This window comes from Oncorhynchus gorbuscha, linkage group LG15, assembly GCF_021184085.1.
Source record: "Oncorhynchus gorbuscha isolate QuinsamMale2020 ecotype Even-year linkage group LG15, OgorEven_v1.0, whole genome shotgun sequence".
NCBI classification, from domain to species: domain Eukaryota; kingdom Metazoa; phylum Chordata; class Actinopteri; order Salmoniformes; family Salmonidae; genus Oncorhynchus; species Oncorhynchus gorbuscha.
This window is the reverse complement of record NC_060187.1, coordinates 21715618-21737908: the sequence shown is the minus strand read 5'-3', so window position 1 is coordinate 21737908 and position 22291 is coordinate 21715618. Positions and strand designations below refer to the sequence as shown.

The window sequence follows — 22291 nt, the reverse complement described above, 5'->3', positions numbered from 1 at the left end:
CTACAATGTTGCACATGACTGTAAGTCGCTTTGGATAAAAGCGTCTGCTAAATAGCATATATTATTATTATTATATATTATTGTTGATCCGTCCTCAGTTTTTTCTCATAACAGCCATTGAACTTTGCAACTGTTTTAAATGCCCCATTGGCCTCATGCTGAAATCCCTGAGCGGTTTTCTTCCTGTCCGGCAACTGAGTTAAGAAGGATGCCTGTATCTTTGTAGTGACTGGGTGTATTGATACATCAGCCAAAGTGTAATTAATAACTTCACCAAGGTCAAAGGGATATTCAATGTCTGTTTTTTATTTATTTTTATTTTTCAATAGGTGCCCTTCATTGCAAGGCATTGGTAAGCCTTCCTGGTCATTGTGGTTGAATCTGTGTTTGAAATTCACTGCTCGACTAAGGGACCTAACAGATACTTGTATATGGGGGCTACAGAGATAGGTAGTCATTCAAAAATCATGTAAAAAGGCACTATTATTGTTCAGCACATTTTTACTCCTAAACTTATTTAGGCTTGCCATAACAAAGGGGTTGAATACTTTTATTGACTCAAGACATTTCAGATTTTCATTTTTAATTCATTTGTAAAAATGTCTAAAATCATAAATTCACTTTGACATTGAGTTATTATGTGTATGCCAGTGACACAAAATATAACATTTGATCCATTTTAAATTTAGTCTGTAACACAATAATATTTGGAAAAAGTCAAGGGGCGTGAATACTTTCTGCAGACACTATACCTAGCTTCAAACAGATTCTACTTGATTCACTGAAGCATTCACTGACATTTGTCCCAGTGTTAAAAAGCTGTTGTGCTCCACTGAACATAACCTGGGTGTCTTTATTGTAACGTTTCTAGTTGGTACTGTTGGTGGTACAGGGTAATGTTTCCTCTTTGCTGTCTTTGTACCGTCACATTCTCCAGTGAAAACATTCTGGGGGTTACTGTACACAAACCTGTCAATGCTTCACCTGGCTCAGTAAACACAAAATGACTGTGAGTGCATCCCAAATGGCACCCTATCCTCTATATATTGCACTACTTTTGACCAGGGCCCTGGTCATGTCTTTACCTCAACCTAAATGTTCTTTTTTGGCAAGGCTCATTTTCAAATAATGATTATACTGTTAAATAATATTATTCCAGCCTGAGATTTTCTGTGTAATAAAACAATGGTTCAACTTTATTCCTATGCAATTACAGGAATAGGCTAACATACAGTACAGCGTTACTACACAGGTATAGAGCATTAAAACATGAACTGTTTTGTTGAGTTTAATTATTAAAGACACCCTATACCTCCATGATTGTTTTTAAAGTTACATGTTTAGGCTAAATGTCTTACTCATGAGAAACAAGAACAACAATACTCTTCTCTTTCATTCTATTTTCCCTCTCCTCTCAGTCTGTCAACTATCACTCACATTTCAAAGCAGAAAATGATTCTTGCACCTCAGGCATATCAGCATTTGCTAGCAATTTGGGAGAGATGTTTGTTCACCGATCTTCACAGATGAAGATTGTGTTTCACTAAAGGGATGGCGGGGCCAAGCGTAATTCTGGACAGCTGCCTGTTCTTAGCCAACCTGAGTCCAGACTTGATTTGAAAATAGACCATTATGTAAAAACTAAGTAAACGTTTAGAGATGAGTGCATTTAACCTTTCTCCGAGTCTTTAAGCTTTTTGGCAGACAAGCCAAAGAAACAAAGTTGAGCAGGCTAACCCAGCTGTGGCCTAACATCCTCAAACAACAGATCTTGTAAGAGCAACTCTCCTGATTTTACGGTACATGTACGCCAACCCCTATTTTGTTCTAGCAGCTTGTTCTACAACCTACTACTAGGTCACATTCCAAGCCAGGCCACGATCACTGCCAGGTCATCATGTTATGTGAGGTTCTAAATCAACTAAACGTAATTTAGGCTTCTAAGTCTTGAGTGGATTCTTGGCCCCAACGTGTAATGGTTGCGTGTCAGAGATAAACACTAGGCAAGCCCTGGAGCTGTTGTCAGAGGACAGACTAGGATCCCCCAGCAACATCATAATTCACACGGGCACAAATGACCTGAGAGCCCAGCAGGAAAGGGTGGCAACAGCACTCAAGGGAGTGATTGAAAAAGCTTCTTCTCCACCCTGCTACCACGAACAGATTTTCTTTCTGCCGCCATACAGCGGGTGAATGCAAGCATTTCGCGAAACTGTGCCTCAAAACTGAATGTCTACCTGGCCCACCACTCCACCCTGGATTTGGAAAAGCCTTGTCGACCAGGTCCACCTCTACAAGGCAGCAATCCCAACTTTTGTCAGGACCCGAAGGACGTCACCCTCAACCGTAGCCCAAGCACCTCACACAGGAGCAAAAGAGCAATGGACACCCCGCCCAGACCACTGAGACCCCCTCTCAGACCAGCAAGATCCCCTCTTGAAGGACCTGAACCGAGAGAACCCATGCCAAGAGGACCTACACCCAGACCACAGCCTCACCAGCCACACCCCTACCTGCTAAGACCACCCCAAGCAAACCCTGGCCAAACCCTTTATAGGCCCCCCATATGAGAACTACGCCCCTTCATCCCACCCCATGCCTCCCGCCCCTACGGAAAGGACCTGAACATGACAGCAGGACATATGCCCAGGCCGTGAGCAGAGCAACAGGCCCAACCCCCACTATTACACCCGCTCAAGCCCCATCCTGAGACCTAAGAGGTATGTATCAGATGTTAAACACGCTCTGCTCACACCTACTGTGATGGTCCAGGCCTAAACCACACAAAAACAACACTAGACACTATGGAACACAAAGATTTTACTATCTCATCCTGGAATATACAAGGTCTGAGGTCATCTGCCTTTGGCTTAAAGAGCAGAAACCCAGACTTCATCAAAGAAATTGGAAATACAGACATTGTCATCCTACAAGAAACATGGTATAAAGGAGACGAACCCGCTGGTTCCCCTCTAGGTTACAGAAAGCTGGTAGTCCCACCCACCAAACTACCAGGTGTGAAACAGAGAAGAGACTCAGGAGAAATGCTAATTTGGTATAGAGTGGGTTAGGTCTGCTCTATTAAAAAAAACAGGAACATTTTACATCTGGCTAGAAATTAATGAGGAAATTATCTCAACAGAGAAAAATGTCCTCATGTTAAATGTCCTTGTGTGTTACCTATATCCCCCCAATAGAATCCCCATACTTTAACGATGACAGCTTCTCCATCCTAGAGGCGGAGATCAACAATTTCAGGCCCAGGGACATGTACTAGTCTGTGGCTACCTAAATGCCAGAACTGTACTAGAAACTGACACCCTCAGCACACCGGTGGACAAACTTCTACCTGGAGGTGACAACATTCCCTCCCCCATATGCCCCCCTAGACACAACTATGACAACATAACCAACAAAAACGGGTCACAACTCCTGCAACTCTGTTGGACGCTGGGTATGTACATAGTCAATGGTAGGCTTTGAGGGGACTCCTATGGTAGGTTCACCTATAGCTCATCTCTTGGCAGTAGTACTGTAGACTACTTTATCACTGACCTCAACTCAGAGGGCACTAGCCAGGCCACAGTGGTGTGGCAACAATGCAAAACGTTATGTTTGGCAAAAAAGCAACACAGCTCATCACCCTGAACACACCATCCCCACTGTCAAACATGGTGGTGGCAGCATCATGGTTTGGGCCTGCTTTTCTTCAGCAGGGACAGGGAAGATGGTTAAAATTGATGGGAAGATGGATGGAGCCAAATACAGGACCATTCTGGAAGTAACCCTGATGGAGTCTGCAAAAGACCTGAGACTGGGACGGAGATTTGTCTTCCAACAAGACAATGATCCAAAACATAAAGCAAAATCTACAATGGAATGGTTCAAAAATAAACATATCCAGGTGTTAGAATGGCCAAGTCAAAGTCCAGACCTGAATCCAATCGAGAATCTGTGGAAAGAACTGAAAACTGCTGTTCACAAATGCTCTCCATCCAACCTCACTGAGCTCGAGCTGTTTTGCAAGGAGGAATGGGAAAAAATGTCAGTCTCTCGAAGTGCAAAACTGATAGAGACATACCCCAAGCGACTTACAGCTGTAATCGCAGCAAAAGGTCGCGCTACAAAGTATTAACTTAAGGGGGCTGAATAATTTTGCACGCCCAATTTTTCACTTTTCGATTTGTTAAAAAAGTTTGAAATATCCAATAAATGTCGTTCCACTTCATGATTGTGTCCCACTTGTTGTTGATTTTTCACAAAAAAATACAGTTTTATATCTTTATGTTTGAAGCCTGAAATGTGGCAAAAGGTCGCAGAGTTCAAGGGGGCCGAATACTTTCGCAAGGCACTGTAGGCCGGGTCAAACACCAGGCCACCCCAGTCAACCTACGAGTGTCGGGGAACCACAGCAAGATGATCCAATTCCTGCTGGTTGAGTCTCTACAGATTCCCATGATATTTGGATTTTCTTGGCTCCAACGACACAATCCCTCCATTGACTGGGCTACTGGTGACATCGTGGGCTGGGGCCCATCCTGCCACACTCATTTCTTGAAGTCAGCTCTACCTGCCCCGGGATGTCTTCCTGGGGGCTTGGAAATTGCCCCGGACCTCTCCGCCAGCTTCGCGGAGTACCAGGACCTCCGGGAGGGGTTCAATAAGGCCCGGGCCACTTCGTTTCCACAGCACCGACCGGTATCCAAGGAGGTCAAGCCTGAGGCGCTGGCACGCCACTATAGTGCCGCGGCTACACCCCTGGAATCTGAGACCTTTCCCCCCAGCTCCAAGATCATTAGCCCCTCTGCTGTTTGTCCTCTGTTGCCCAGTACCCTCCGTATTTTTCCTACTTTTTCTGTGTCTAGAGTCAAAACCATGTCTGACTGCCCCTTGTCTTGTTTTTAGGCCCATCCCTCATCGATGGTCATCGATGGCCTGCCAGCGTATATGGTGAGACGCCTCCTGAGGGTTCAACCACAGAGCAGGGGTTTCCAGTACCTGGTTGACTGGGAGGGTTATGGCACTGAGGAGAGGTGATGGGTTCCAGCTAAAGACATCTTGGACCCGGCCCTCATCGTCGACTTTCACCGTCGGCACCCCAGTCAACCAGGTATCCGCCCAGGTGGAACGCCAGGTGGCGTCCCTAGTTTCTGTTTCACTTGTGGGTATTTATACCGGTGTTTTCTGTCTGCCTATGCCAGTTCGTCTTGTTTGTTCAAGCCAACCAGCGTTTTGTGTCTCAGCTCCTGCTTTTTCCAGTTTCTCTATTCTCGCCCTCCTGAGGTTTGACCCTTGCCTGTCCTGACTTCGAGCCCACCTGCCTGACCCTGAGCCTGCCAGCATTCTGGAGTCGCCTCTTCACTGTTGACGTTGAGACTGGTGTTTTGCGGGTACTATTTAATGAAGCTGCCAGTTGTGGACTTGTGAGGCGTCCGTTTCTCAAACTAGATACTATTGTACTTGTCCTCTTGCTCAGTTGTGCACCGGGCCTCCCACTCCTCTTTATATTCTGGTTAGGGCCAGTTTGCGCTGTTCTGTGAAGGGAGCAGTACACAGCGTTGTTCGAGATTTCTCACATGGAATAGCTTTCATTTCTCAGAACAAGAATAGATAAATATATTTTTGTTCTGGTCATTTTTAGCCTGTAATCGAACCCACAAATGCTGATGCTTCAGATACTCAACTAGTCTAAAGAAGGCCAGTTTTATTGCTTCGTTAATTAGCACAACAGTTTTCAGCTGTGCTAACATAATTGCAAAAGGGTTTTCTAATGATCAATTAGCCTTTTAAAATTATAAACTTGGATTGGCTAACAGACCGTGCTATTGGAACACAGGAGTGATGTTTGCTGATAATGGGCCTCTGTACACCTATGTGGATATTCCATAAAAAATCTGCCATTTCCAGCTACAATAGACATTTACAACATTAACAATGTCTACACTGTATTTCTCATCAATTTGATGTTATTTAAATGGACAAAAAAATGTGCTTTTCTTTCAAAAACAAGGACATTTCTAAGTGACCCCAAACTTTTGAACGGTAGTGTACATGTGGGTAGTCTTAAAGTGACTATGCAGAGATAACAACAGAGAGTAGAAGTGGTGTAAAAGGTGGGGCAATGCAAATAGTCTGGGTAGCCATTTGATTAGGTGTTCAGGAGTCCTATGGCTTGGGGGTAGAAGCTGTTTAGAAGCCTCTTGGACCTAGACTTGGCGCTCCGGCACCGCTTGCCGAGCGTTAGCAGAGAGAACAGTCTATGACTAGGGTGGGTGGCTGGAGTCTTTGACAGTTTTTAGGGCGTTCCTCTGATACCACCTGGTATAGAGGTCCTGGATGGCAGGGATCTTGGCCCCAGTGGTGTACTGGGCCGTTCGCACTACCCTCTGTAGTGCTTTGCGGTCGGAGGCTGTGCAGTTGCCATACCAGGCAGTAATGCAACCAGGATGCTGTCAATGGTGCAGCTGTAGAACCTTTTGAGGATCTGAGGACCCATGCCAAATCTTCAGTCTCCTGAGGAGGAATAGGTTTTTTAAATCAATAGAATCTAAACACTTCTGTGAAAATTGGAAAACTCTAAACAACAAACGAAGAGTTATCTATCCAAAATTGAGATTTATGGATAAACCACTTCTCCAATCTGTTTGGCTCCATAACAAAAGAAACAAAAAGCAAAAACATATACATGATCAAATACAAATCTTAGAATCAACCAAAGACTACCAGAACCCACTGGATTCTCCAATTACATTACATGAACTACAGGACAAAATACAAACACAACAACCCAAAAAGACCTGTGGGGTTGATGGTATCCTACATTACATTTTTAAATATCCAGACCACAAATTCCAATTGGCTATATTTAAACTATTTAACATCATCCTCAGCTCTTCCCCGATATTTAGAACCATCACCCCAATCTATGAAAGTGGAGATAAATTTGACACCAATAACTACCGGGGGATATGGGTCAACAGCAACCTTGGAAAAATCCTCTGCATTATTGTTAACAGCGGACCCATACAATTCCTCAGCCAAAACAATGTACAGAAGCAAATGCCAAATTTGTCTTTTTACCAAATTACCATATAACAGACCACATATTCACCCTGCACACCCTAATTGGCAAACAAACAAGCCAAAACAAAGATGAAGTCTTCCCATGCTTTGTTGACTTCAAAAAAGCTTGAGACTCAATTTGGCATGTGGGTCTGCTATACAAATTGATGGAGTGGTGTTGGGGTAAAACATAAAACTGGCAAAAAACGCATTCCTTTCCACAGGGCCAGGGGGTGAGACAGGGATGCAGCTTAATCCCCACTCTCTTAAACATATATATCAATGAATTGGCAAGGGCTCTAGAACAGTCTGCAGCACCTGGCCTCACCCTACTAGAATCTGAAGTCAAATGTCTACTGTTTGCTGATATGGTGCTCCTGTCCCCAACCAAGGAGGGCCTACAGCAGCACATAGATATTCTGCACAGATTGTCAGACCTGGGCCCTGACAGGAACTCTCAGTAAGAAAAAAAATAATGGTGTTCCAAAAAAGGTCCAGTTGCCAGGACCACAAATCAAAATTCCATCTAGACACAGTTGCCCTAGAGCACACAAAAAACTAAACACTAAACATACCTTGGCCTAAACATCAGCGCCACAGGTAACTTCCACAAAGCTGTGAACAATCTGAAAGACAAGGCAAGAAGGGCCTCTATGCCATTGAAAGGAACATAAAACATACCAATTAGAATCTGGCTAAAAATACTTGAATCAGTTATAGAACCCATTACCCTTTATGGTTGTGAGGTCTGGGGTCCGCTCACCAACCAAGAATTCACAAAATGTGACAACCAAATTGAGACTCGGCATGTGTAATGAACACGAGGGAGACAGAGAGCTGGTTTCAAGCACAGAGCGCAGCAGGTTTTTAATGAAAGGAACCTTAGGAGTAGGCAGATAGCTGGGTCCAGGCAGAAGGTCATACACGGTAGGTCCACAAATGGCAACAGTACAGGCAGGGAATAGGCATTAGGTTTGGAATTAGGAAAAACGATTCCAAAACCTTCCATAACAAAGTCATCACCTACAGAGAAATGAACCTGGAGAAGAGCCCTCTAAGCAAGCTGGTCCTGGGGCTCTGTTCACAAACAGACCCCACAGAGCCCCAGGACAGCAACACAATTACACCCAAACAAATTATGAGAAAACAAAAATAGAATAACTTGACACATTGGAAATAATTTACCAAAAAACTGAGCAAACTGGAATGCTATTTGGGACTAAACCGAGAGTACACAGTGGCAGAATACCTGACCACTGACTGACCCAAAATTAAGGGAAGCTGTGACTATGTACAGACTCAGTGAGCATAGCCTTGCTATTGAGAAAGGCCGCCAAAGGCAGACATGGCTCCCAAGAGAAGACATGCTTTGTGCACACTGCCCACAAAATGAGGTGGAATCTGAGCTGCACTTCCTAATCACCTGCCAAATGTATGACCATATTAGAGACACATATTCCCCTCAGATTACAAAGAATTTGAAAACAAATCCCAATTTCATCAACTCCCATATATGTTGGGTGAAATACCACAGTGTGCAATCACAGCAGCAAGATGTGACATGTCACAACAAACGGACAACCAGTGAAGAACAAACACTATTGTAAATACAACCTATATGTATTTTCCTTTTTGTACTATTTGCACCTCATTACAGCACTGTATATAGACATAACATGACATTTGAAATGTCTTTATTTTTTTTGAACTTTTGTGAGTGTAATGTTTACTGTACATTTTTTATTGTTTATTTCACTTTTGTTTATTATCTATTTCACGCAATGTAAACATGTTTCCCATGCCAATAATTCTCTTAAATTGAAATGAGGTTGAATTGATTAGAATGATATTGATTGTGACTCAGAAAGTTAGACGGCTAGGTCTCTGTTCTAGCCTATCTTGGGAGATTTGTTGTTTACCCGTACATACGGCTATGTAGCCAGAACCAACATCTTTAAAACAGGGAGATTTGTTGTTTACCCGTACATACGGCTATGTAGCCAGAACCAACATCTTTAAAACAGGGAGATTTGTTGTTTACCCGTACATACGGCTATGTAGCCAGAACCAACATCTTTAAAACAGGGAGATTTGTTGTTTACCCGTACATACGGCTATGTAGCCAGAACCAACATCTTTAAAACAGGGAGATTTGTTGTTTACCCGTACATACGGCTAGTAGCCAGAACCAACATCTTTAAAACAGGGAGATTTGTTGTTTACCCGTACATACGGCTATGTAGCCAGAACCAACATCTTTAAAACAGGGAGATTTGTTGTTTACCCGTACATACGGCTATGTAGCCAGAACCAACATCTTTAAAACAGGGAGATTTGTTGTTTACCCGTACATACGGCTATGTAGCCAGAACCAACATCTTTAAAACAGGGAGATTTGTTGTTTACCCGTACATACGGCTATGTAGCCAGAACCAACATCTTTAAAACAGGGAGATTTGTTGTTTACCCGTACATACGGCTATGTAGCCAGAACCAACATCTTTAAAACAGGGAGATTTGTTGGTTACCCGTACATACGGCTATGTAGCCAGAACCAACATCTTTAAAACAGGGAGATTTGTTGTTTACCCGTACATACGGCTATGTAGCCAGAACCAACATCTTTAAAACAGGGAGATTTGTTGTTTACCCGTACATACGGCTATGTAGCCAGAACCAACATCTTTAAAACAGGGAGATTTGTTGTTTACCCGTACATACGGCTATGTAGCCAGAACCAACATCTTTAAAACAGGGAGATTTGTTGTTTACCCGTACATACGGCTATGTAGCCAGAACCAACATCTTTAAAACAGGGAGATTTGTTGTTTACCCGTACATACGGCTATGTAGCCAGAACCAACATCTTTAAAACAGGGAGATTTGTTGTTTACCCGTACATACGGCTATGTAGCCAGAACCAACATCTTTAAAACAGGGAGATTTGTTGTTTACCCGTACATACGGCTATGTAGCCAGAACCAACATCTTTAAAACAGGGAGATTTGTTGTTTACCCGTACATACGGCTATGTAGCCAGAACCAACATCTTTAAAACAGGGAGATTTGTTGTTTACCCGTACATACGGCTATGTAGCCAGAACCAACATCTTTAAAACAGGGAGATTTGTTGTTTACCCGTACATACGGCTATGTAGCCAGAACCAACATCTTTAAAACAGGGAGATTTGTTGTTTACCCGTACATACGGCTATGTAGCCAGAACCAACATCTTTAAAACAGGGAGATTTGTTGGTTACCCGTACATACGGCTATGTAGCCAGAACCAACATCTTTAAAACAGGGAGATTTGTTGTTTACCCGTACATACGGCTATGTAGCCAGAACCAACATCTTTAAAACAGGGAGATTTGTTGTTTACCCGTACATACGGCTATGTAGCCAGAACCAACATCTTTAAAACAGGGAGATTTGTTGTTTACCCGTACATACGGCTATGTAGCCAGAACCAACATCTTTAAAACAGGGAGATTTGTTGTTTACCCGTACATACGGCTATGTAGCCAGAACCAACATCTTTAAAACAGGGAGATTTGACATTTGTTACGGAAACTGTAGTCTAACTATGGTATGGTTCTTTTGTTATGAAAACTATGATCTACTGTGGTATGTTTTTTGTTAACTAGGTAGTTGCCATAGTAAGAAAAGTTGTTTGGACTAGGCTGAATGTGTATTATTCACCTGTTTGGACTCCTAAATGTCCAATGATGTGCAAACCAAACCCTCAAACCAAGCCTTTCAACTGTGTAAACTTGATAGAATTACTTCTCCTTTGAATCATTGTTTCATCTGTTTCTCCTAGTCTGAACAACAAACACTCACAGTGTCGTGTTGATCTAAGCCCTTTCACAGCTGTAACAAGTTTATTTTTATTCAGGGTTGTTGCCTTATCTCATGATTTGCACTGTGGTCCTACTTACTAGAAACACTTTACCCAGTTGGAGTTTTAACCCAGTTAGGCCAAACAGTGAATAATGATGTTGGTGGTGGTAGAGCCTAGCTGCCTAGCCTAGCTGCCTAGCCTAGCTGCCTAGCCTAGCTGCCAAGTAGCAACAGAACAGGAGATGGATGTGGTCTTGTGAGAGAGGGTGTTGGTAGTGTAAGTGGAAATAATGAGGGCAGCGGTTAATATGGCTTGTTGTTTATATCAAACCCTATGACGAACACTACTCAATCAACCACCTGTTTTCGCACTGTATTCCCCATAGAATTACTGGAACAGACTTTCCCATTCAAGTGAATGTTCTGTGATGGGCGGACCAATTCTATGGTACTGTAATGTTGAGGGACCTAGCACACAAGTGTTCTGCTGCACCTTTTTGTACCTGCTGTAAACTGTGTGTGTGATGAATAAATATGGATTTGATTTGGTATTCCCTTGGATAGACGATTGTCCAGCGTGATCTAACTGAATACTTACAACATTAAGGCATAACTTAACTCTTGTGTTTCATAGACAGACCTGGATAGTTTTTTCTCCTTGGGACGATTATTCCACTCAGGTAGTATAGATTCAGGTTAATAAAGCAGGAATCCATGTTGGGAGGTTTGGTAGGTCTTAGGAACTCATCTGCATTTTAAACCAGCCTGGCTTTTTCATAGGACTCACTTTCAGGTGTTCAACTTCATCTAGAATTGATGACAACTGCTGTAAATAGTATACCTGTCTTATCAGATGATATTAGTGGTCACTGTACTATTCAATCTACAGTATGTGTTTAATTTATTGAAATACATCACCTCTCAACACTGAACTATCATTCAAGCTTCTACAGAATGTCCACCTACGGAAATACAGCATATCTTACAAAGACAATTATCTTATATTTACTTGTTTTATTGTTATAGGAAAATAATGGCTGGAAAAGTACAATGTCATTCAGTGTTTCTCTTGTCTGTAAAACTTTACTTTTAATCTGTGAATTATTCACTGTCCTTTGAGAATTCTTCTTCTTTTTAATTTCATAATGAAAAGTGACAATGTGGATCATTCAAACCTATAAATGACCTTGCCAGAGGAAATAAAAATGTGACATACAAAACCCCTATAGTTGACAAAAATCTACCTTGCAGTGAGGAGATATGATGTCTTTGTAAGAGCAGGACCCATGGGCTCTTCTGGCTTCCAGAATCGAGAACCCAGAATCTAGAGCTGACTTGATGAGGCCTGCTGCTTTCCCGTCAGGGAACGACTGCTAGAACAAACCTCTCTCAGCCCAGCAATAATATCAAGAACCTCCTCATTTGCTCCCTAACCAACCCACCACACTTCACAGAAACTTCCCAATCCCATCAGCCTTCCATGGACCTCACCAGAGGACACCCCCTTCCCCCCCACACACAAACACTGTGGTCTTGTCACACAGCCAGAGATCAACATACAGCTTTATCTTCCATGTTCTTGAAGTGCGCCGACTGGTTGTCTTCTCTTTTTCTTTATGCTTAATTTACATTTAAGCAGCGGTGCCTACTGAGTTCTCTGCTTCAGCAGGCAGATACCAGCACCATGAAAGAGCTGGATAACTAGAGTAACTAGAGTATTAATGAGAGGCCATAGATCTGGTCTCTTCTGGGTCAATTTCATTTCTGACCGGCAAATGTTAAAAATCTGTCCCCCTTTGTGTTTTTTTGTGCTCTGCTGTTTTTCAAATACAAGCTTGAACAATCCCTCTGTTTACTTCTGTTTTACAGGAAATGTGTGGGGGCGAAACAATAATTGTTTTTTAACCTGCTATTGTGAATGGAGGAAGCTTTGTTTGAGGTTAGGTTATCCTGACATCAGTAAATCGGTTAAACTAAATGGCATAAAGTAATTTATCGAGACACATTTTTGCTAGCCCTGGTTCTTCTGCCAGCCAGACCATTGAGAAGAGCAAGTATGATGCCCTGCGTGCTGTCCTTTTCCATCCACCATTGTTTTCCTATTCCACTCACATGAAGTAATGTAGCAGGCCTGTATCTAAAGGGCAAATAGGAAACAGTCATTGACAGATTAAAGGACGGCTACTGTGACCTCTGATGATATAATGATTGCAGACAGACAGACATGTTTTCATGAAGATGACGATGTGTCCACGGCGTAAGTAGGAATAACTACTGCCTCATGGTCTATGGCGTGTCCTATGACCCAGGCTGCAACAGAAAGTTCCACAAAATGAAATGTTTCTTATTGACTTCCACTTTACAGATTGTAGTTGTTATTTTAAGCTTTATGGTACCTACAAATCTTGGTCCTCGTCTATAGATGATCCATCATTTCTCCACAGATGAATATCAAAGTAACCATTGATTACTAAACTAATTTTGTTTTAGTTTGTATTCAATTGTTTTGCGATGTTTAATTTTGTTCCTTGTTCTTTCATTATCAACGACATACTTAATCTCTCTTTCTCTCTGCCAATCTAGTGTATGACAAACAGGGATTCTTGCTGAAGCTGGGTGGTAATCTGTAAGTAGTCCCTTAATACATTATCTTATCCAGTATTGTGCTTTACCCCTTCACATTGCTTTGTGTTTTGGCTACATGATCTTCATGTATGTTTTGGGTAACCTCAACAGTCGTCAAACTCTTAAGACCATCTCACTGGGCACAACTGATTGGATTTGCAAAAAGTCTTCAATGTAAAGATATTTTGTATTTTTTTCAATTAACTACTTGAGTAAAAATCTAAAAGTAACTGGTTTTAAATGTACTTAAGTACAGTGGTGGAAAAAGTACTCAATTGTCATACTCGAATAAAAGTACAAACTAAAAGTAAATGCTATACATAAAATGTCTTATATTAGGCAAACCAAATAGCGCAATGTTATTTTTTAAATGTATTTTTACGAACACTCAGACATCATGTACAAATGCAGTATTTGTGTTTAATGAGTCTGCTAGATCAGAGGCAGTAGGGAGTGTGAATTAGACCATATTATTGTCCTACCTGAAAATTCAAAATGTAACTAGTACTTTTGGGTGTCAGGGAAAATGTATGGATTAGAAAAGTACATATTTTCTGTAGGAATGTAGTGGCATAAAGGTTGCCAAATACATAAATAGTAAAGTACAGATGCCTAAAACAATTACTTAAGTAGTACTTTAAAGCATTTTTACTTCAGTACTTTACACCACTGCTGCAAAGACCATGTTACTGCTTTGAGTCATTTCGCAGAATACTTATTTTTGTGTGTTACAGTGTGTGTTTGTTCATGATTAAATTAGTTATTCAGTACCCGTCAAAAGTTTGCACACACTTAATCATTCAAGGGTTTTTCTTTATTTTTACTATTTTCTACATTGTAGAATAATAGTTAAGGCATCAAAACTATGAAATAACACATATTGATTCATGTAGTAACCAAAAAGGTGTTAAACAAATCAAAATATATTTTAGACGTTAAATTCTTCAAAGTGGCCACCCTTTGCCTTGATGACAGCTTTGCACACTCTTGGCATTCTATTCTCTCAACCAGCTTCACCCGGAATGCTTTTCCAACAGTCTTGAAGGAGTTCCCACATATTCTGAGCACTTGTTGGCTGCTTTTCCTTCACTCTGCGGTCCAACTCATCCTGAACCATCTCAATTGGGTTGAGGTTGGGTGATTGTGGATGCCAGGTCATCTGATGCGGCGCTCCATCACTTTCCTTCTTGGTCAAATAGCCCTCACACAGCCTGGAGATGTGTTGGGTCATTGTCCTGTTGAAAAACAAATAATAGTACCACTAAGATCTACCCAGATGGGATGGCGTATCGCTGCAGAATGCTGTGGTAGCCATGCTGGTTAAGTGTGCCTTGAATTCTAAATAAATTACCGACAGTGTCACCAGCAAAGCACCATCACACCTCCTTCTCCATGCTTCACGGTGGGAACCACACAGAGTAGATGAACGGAGATCATCAGTTCACCTACTCTGCGTCTCACAAAGTCACAGCTGTTGGAACAAAAAATCTCAAATTTGGACTCATCAGACCAAAGGACAGATTTCCACCGGTCTAATGTCCATTACTCGTGTTTCTTGGTCCAAGCAACTCTCTTCTTCTTATTGGTGTCATTTAGTAGTGGTTTCTTTGCAGCAATTCAACCATGAAGACCTGATTCACACAGTCTCCTCTGAACAGTTGATGTTGAGATGTGTCTGTTACTTGAACTCTGTGAAGCATTTATTTGGGCTGCAATTTCTGAGGCTGGTAACTAATGAACTTATCCTTTGCAGTAGATGAAACTCTGGGTCTTTCTTTCCTGTGGTGGTCCTCATGAGTGCCAGTTTCATCATAGCGCTTGATGGTTTTTGTGACTGCACTTGAAGAAATTTTCAGTTCTTGAAATGTTCAGGATTGACTGACCTTCATGTCTTAAAGTAATGATGGACTGTTGATTCTCTTTGCTTATTTGAGCTGTTCATGATATTATATGGACTTGGTCTTTTACCAAATATCTTCTGTGTACCACCCCTACCTTTTCACAACACAACTGATTGGCTCAAACACATTAAGAAGGAAATAAATTCCACAAATGAACTTTTAACAAGGCACACCTGTTAATTGAAATGCATTCCAGATTACTACCTCATGGAGCTGGTTGAGAGAATGCCAAGAGTGTGCAAAGCTGTCATCAAGGCAAATGGTGGCTACTTTGAAGAATCTCAAATATAAAATATATTTGGATTTGTTTAGAGCTTTTTTGGTTACTACATGATTCCATATGTGTTATTTCATAGTTTTGATGTCTTCACTATTATTCTGCAATGTAATAAATAGTAAAATAAAGAAAAACCCTTGACTACTAAAAGTGTTTGCACTCAAAAGTGTCTGCTACTGTAAGTGGAATAGCTTATTATTATACAGTATTACAATGCTATGGTGCTGGGCCCTACCTTTCCTGATCTAGTTCCTCTGGCTGCTCGTCCAATAGCCTCTCTGTTTATTTGACTAAGCCATAGGCTCATCAGGTTATTAATGAGGTTAAAAGCGGCTGTTCAGAGCAGTAATTAATACCAATGTGTGTGGTACTAAAAATGTGAACCAGGCCTTCTGGCGGCTTCCCAAATGGCACCCTATTCCCTATATAGTGCACTACTTTTGAACAGAGCCCTACAAGCCTTGGTCAACAGTTGTGCACCACATAGCGTGCCATTTGGGACGTATCCCAGGAGTTACAGTATCCCTCCATTTCCAGCAAGCTAAAGATAACCCCTAGAGGCCCCTAAAATTATTCAGACTTAGAGATGACTCGGCTTGACAATAAAATGGTTTCTAGTCGAGGTGGGGCTGGTCGTTGGTGAGGGCACCAGTTATTGACAGATCGTTCGTTAAGAAAACGGAAAACATTTCACCTCACAGAGAGAGGTTACATTCCAAATGGCAGCCTATTCCCTTCATAGTGCACTACTTTTGACCGAAGCCGTATGAGCCCTAGTCAACACTAGTGGTATAAATAGGGAATAGGGTGCCATTTTGGATGCAGCTATGGTGAAATGTGAGGGATTCATTCCACCAGTATACATTCCACAATCAACAGGTTGTCTCTCCCCCACACACACTGGCCCATGGATAGATACGTAGATACGTAGTCTGTTGAAAGGTTTTATTTGTGTTTCACTCACTCAACGGAGAGAGGTGAGAGCCTACGTAAAATAAACAAAGCTTCCCTCCCTTTTTGGTGAAAGACTTGTTACTTCTGAGTTTTCACCAATTAGTTTCTTATATTTGTACATTAATTCACTGCAGCTGTTTCAGTCAAAACTGTTTTAGAGTTTAGATTTTAGATTTTTTTCTTGTTGATTTTATTAGGATTGACACCAATGGCAACAGCTAGTTTTACTGGGGTCTGAAACATAACAGGAAAGACATTACAGACAAAATACTTTCCATTTAACAACTTAACATGTAGTATGTGTGTGTGCATCTATCAGTTCCACATACATGTCAGTACATACACACAACAAGTAGGTCACATGGTGGAGAGGTGTTGCTTTGTTTGTTTTTTGAAACCAGGTTTGCTGTTTACTTGATCTATATGAGATGGAAGTGAGTTCCATCCAATCATGGCTCTGTATAATACTGTACGTTTCATGTGAAAAGACCCCTGGTGGCATGTCTGGTGGAGTAAGTGTGTGTGTCAGTGCTGTGTGTAAGTTGACTATACAAACAATTTTATAATTTCCAACACATTAATGTTTCTTATAAAAACAAGAAGTGATGCAGTCAGTCTTTCCTCAACTCTTAGCCTAGAGAGCCTGGCATGCATAGTATTTATATTAGCCCTCTGATTGCAATGAAGAGCAATATGTGCCTCTCTGTTTTGGGCTAGCTGCAGCTTAATTAACTAGGTCCTTCTTTGCTGCACTTGACCATATGATGGGACAATAATCAAGATGAAGTTGTAACTGGCTCAACTTTTTTAGGGTGGGGGTATCATGCTCTTATGCTTGAGCCCTAAGCTAAGTAGGGAGGCTATCTGTGCATGTCCTAACCTTTTTATGTTATCCTTTTATTCGTTGGCTTTTATTAAATGAAATGAAATGTATAGGAGTTCTGATCTTGTTAACCCAACCTCCACAGTAGATACAGTATCTTGTACTGTTTTCTTTCAGAGTATGATATATTATGATAGAGTATGATAATGTATTGTACATTATGATAGAGTATGAGATATTATGATAGAGTATGATATATTATGATATAGTATAATATATTATGATAGAGTATCATATATAATGATAGAGTATCATATATTATGATATAGAGTATGATGTATTATGATAGAGCATTAGACAGTTAGTTGTACACAGCAATGACAGATTAAAGACAGATTAAAGACATGTTAAGATATTTGTTTACAGTACAGAGCCATCAAATATTCAAAGGTTCAATGATCTAGTTGTTTGTTGTTAACAGTTCCAGTTATGCAGAATGTTCCTGGTTATTTTCTTAGGCTTGTGTAGCTTTTTAGGCTTTTAGAAAGCTTCTATTCATGCTCACACACCATCTCTTCTCCTCCTCGTGTGACCTTTTCTTTGTCTCTGACCTCTCCTCCTTGTGTGACCTCTTCTCTGTCTCTGACCTCTCCTCTTTGCGCAACCTCTTCTCTGTCTCTGACCTCTCCTCCTTGCCGTGACCTCTTCTCTGTCTCTGACCTCTCCTCTTTGTACCACAGACCTTTGGAGCTGATGTACAAGTATGGTAATCTCAGCGAGGGAGTCTGTAAGCCTGGCTACGCAGCTGCCAAGATGACCACCATCTATCCAATGTGAGCCAAAGCTTTTTACATTTCTGATATGATGTGATATAATTAAGCAATAAGACCCGAGGGGGAGTGGTATATGGGCAATATAAAATGGATAAGGGCTGTTCTTATACACAACGCAACGCCATATACCACAAACCCCACGGGGTTTTATTGCTTAATTATATAATTAGAGCAGTAAAAATGTGTTTTGTCATGCCCTGATATGCCACGGCTTTCAGCCAATCAGCATTCAGGGCTCGAACCACCCAGTTTATAATTTTGTTTATGATACATTTATGATATTATATAATTTGGTTTATGATACATTTATGATATTATATAATTTGGTTTATGATACATTTATGATATTATTGTAACGGGATTCTTCCGGCGAAGGAGAGGAGGACCAAAAAGCAGCGTGGTTGAAATTCATGTTTGTTTTTAATAAGAATACTATACATGAATAAACTACAAAAACAAGAACAGTCCCATGTGGAACAAACGCTGAGACAGGAACAATCACCCACAACACCCAACACCAAACAGGCTACCTAAATATGGTTCCCAATCAGAGACAATGACTAACCCCTGCCTCTGATTGAGAACCATATCAGGCAAAACACAGAAACAGACAAACTAGACACACAACATAGAATGCCCACTCAGATCACAACCTGAACAAACAAAACATAGAAACATACAAAGCAAACTATGGTCAGGGTGTGACAGAACCCCCCCAAGGTGCGGACTCCGGCCGCAAAACCTGAACCTATTGGGGAGGGTCTGGGTGGGCATCTGTCCGCGGTGGCGGCTCTGGTGCTGGACGTGGCCCCCACTTCACCATAGTCTTAGTCCGACTTATTGTCCGCTTCCGTGGCCTCCTAACCACGGCGACCCTTCTAAATGACCCCACTGGACAGGGGGGCAGCTCGGGACAGAGGGGCGGAAGCTCTGGCGCCTCTGGGCTGAGGGGCTCTGGCGCCTCTGGGCTGAGGGGCTCCGGCGCCTCTGGGTTGAGGGGCTCGGCGCCTCTGGGCTGGGGGGCTCGGCGCCTCTGGGCTGGGGGGCTCCGGCGCCTCTGGGCTGGGGAGCTCCGGCACCTCTGGGCTGGGGGGCTCCGGCAGCGGCGGACTGGCGGGAGATTTCGGCAGCGCCGGACAGGCGGGAGTACCTGTAGGGATGAGATGGAGAGACAGCCTGATGCGGGGGGCTGCCACCAGAGGGCTGGTGCGTGGAGGTGGTACCGGATAGACCGGACCGTGCAGGCGCACTGGAGCTCTTGAGCACCGAGCCTGCCCAACCTTACCTGGTTGAATGCTCCCGGTCGCCCTGCCAGTGTGGCGAGGTGGAATAGCCCGCACTGGGCTATGCAGGCGAACCGGGGACACCGTGCGCAAGGCTGGTGCAATGTAAGCCGGCCCAAGGAGACGCACTGGAGACCAGATGCGTAGAGCCGGCTTCATGGCACTTGGCTCGATGCCCACTCTAGCCCGGATGATACGCGGAGCTGGTATGTACCGCACCGCGCTATGCATCCGCACTGGGGACACCGTGCGCTTCACAGTATAACATGGTGCCTGCTTTGTCTCTCTAGCCCCCGGTAAGCACAGGAAGTTGGCGCAGGTCTCCTACCTGGCTTCGCCAATTTTTGGGGCTGACTCTCGGCCTCCATCCACGCCGCCGTGCTGCCTCCAGCTCTTCTTTGGGGCGGCGATAATCTCCTGGCTGTGCCCAGGGTCCTTTACCGTCCAACTCATCTTCCCATGTCCAGCCCTCCGTGCGCTGCTCCTGCTGCCTGTCACCACGCCGCTTGGTCCTGTTGTGGTGGGTGATTCTGTAACGGGATTCTTCCGTCATAGCGTGGTTGAAATTCATGTTTGTTTTTAACAAGAAAACTATACATATAATAAACTACAAAAACAACAACAGTCCCGTGTGGAACAAACACTGAGACAGGAACAATCATAGAATGCCCACTCAGATCACACCCTGACCAAACAAAACATAGAAACATACAAAGCAAACTATGGTCAGGGTGTGACAATTATATCATTTGGTTTTTGATACATTTATGATATTATATAGTGTTATTTGGGTTATGAAACATTTATGATATTATATAATTTGGTTTATGATACATTTATACTATATTTATTATATAGTATATAGTGTTATTTGGGTTATGATACATGTATGATATTATATAATTTGGTTTATGATACATTTAAGATATTATATAGTGTAATTTGGGTTATGAAACATTTATGATATTTTATAATTTGGTTTATGATACATTTATGATATTCTATAATTTGGTTTATGATACATTTATGATATTCTATAATTTGGTTTATGATACATTTATACTATATTTATTATATAGTATATAGTGTTATTTGGGTTATGATACATTTATGATATTCTATAATTTGGTTTATGATACATTTATACTATATTTATTATATAGTATATAGTGTTATTTGGGTTATGATACATTTATGATATTATATCATTTGGTTTATGATACATTTATACTATATTTATTATATAGTATATAGTGTTATTTGGGTTATGATACATTTATGATATTATATCATTTGGTTTATGATACATTTATACTATATTTATTATATAGTATATAGTGTTATTTGGGTTATGATACATTTATGATATTATATCATTTGGTTTATGATACATTTATACTATATTTATTATATAGTATATAGTGTTATTTGGGTTATGATACATTTATGATATTATATCATTTGGTTTATGATACATTTATACTATATTTATTATATAGTATATAGTGTTATTTGGGTTATGATACATTTATGATATTATATCATTTGGTTTATGATACATTTATACTATATTTATTATATAGTATATAGTGTTATTTGGGTTATGATACATTTATGATATTATATCATTTGGTTTATGATACATGTATGATATTATATAATTTGGTTTATGATACATTTATGATATTATATCATTTGGTTTATGATACATTTATACTATATTTATTATATAGTATATAGTGTTATTTGGGTTATGATACATTTATGATATTATATCATTTGGTTTATGATACATTTATACTATATTTATTATATAGTATATAGTGTTATTTGGGTTATGATACATTTATGATATTATATCATTTGGTTTATGATACATGTATGATATTATATAATTTGGTTTATGATACATTTAAGATATTATATAGTGTAATTTGGTTTATGATACATTTATGATATTATATCATTTGGTTTATGAGACATCGTTATAATTCAGAACACCATGATCATTTTCTCTCCCTATTTTAGTAAAGTGTGTTACTTCAAGCTTAGTTGAGATGATGATGGCGCTACTTTGACAACGGCCTCATTCACAGTTTTCTTTCACTCTCTGACCACAGCTTTCGCTCTCATGACTCCATTCAGTTGTACTTTCTAATCCTCAGTGCCCTACTGTATTGTATATGCAACTTCATTGAGTCTCGACATCTTCACAATAAACCCACAGATTATCTTCGGCTCCATCTCAGATCCAACAGAAAGCCCCTCTCACATTGTGAGCATGAGTCGCTTCCTCGGTCCAGAAAAAAACACAGGAAGCATAGAACTGCTGCTTTGTCTGCTGGCAGACCACTGGCCCATTGTCCGGCTCGCCCCGACTAGAGAGAGACAGCCATGGAGAGTCATAGGTGACCTGACCCCAGACGATTGGTTAGAATGACTCAGATGGTCCTCCCATTTGACAGTTTAGGGGTCAAGGGTCAGGGAACCATCAGTGAAGATGTTGACCTTCCTGTGACTTCTGCCTCTTTGGATCTTTCTCAATCTTTCCTTGATTACTTGTGTCCTCTCTATAGAAGATCTGAAGGGGAGGGGCCTTGGATGTTCTCTTCCAATGTGTTTTGAGGAGGCAAGGAGACAGGACATGAGGAATCAAGGAAAGACAAATTGAGATATACCCTCTGCCTCTG

General features: G+C 41.3%; 1 pseudogene; it reads left to right on the top strand.

Annotated features, from left to right (window-relative positions):
* LOC123996744 overlaps positions 1-22291 on the top strand; it is an 82649-nt pseudogene that overhangs the window by 10985 nt on the left and 49373 nt on the right.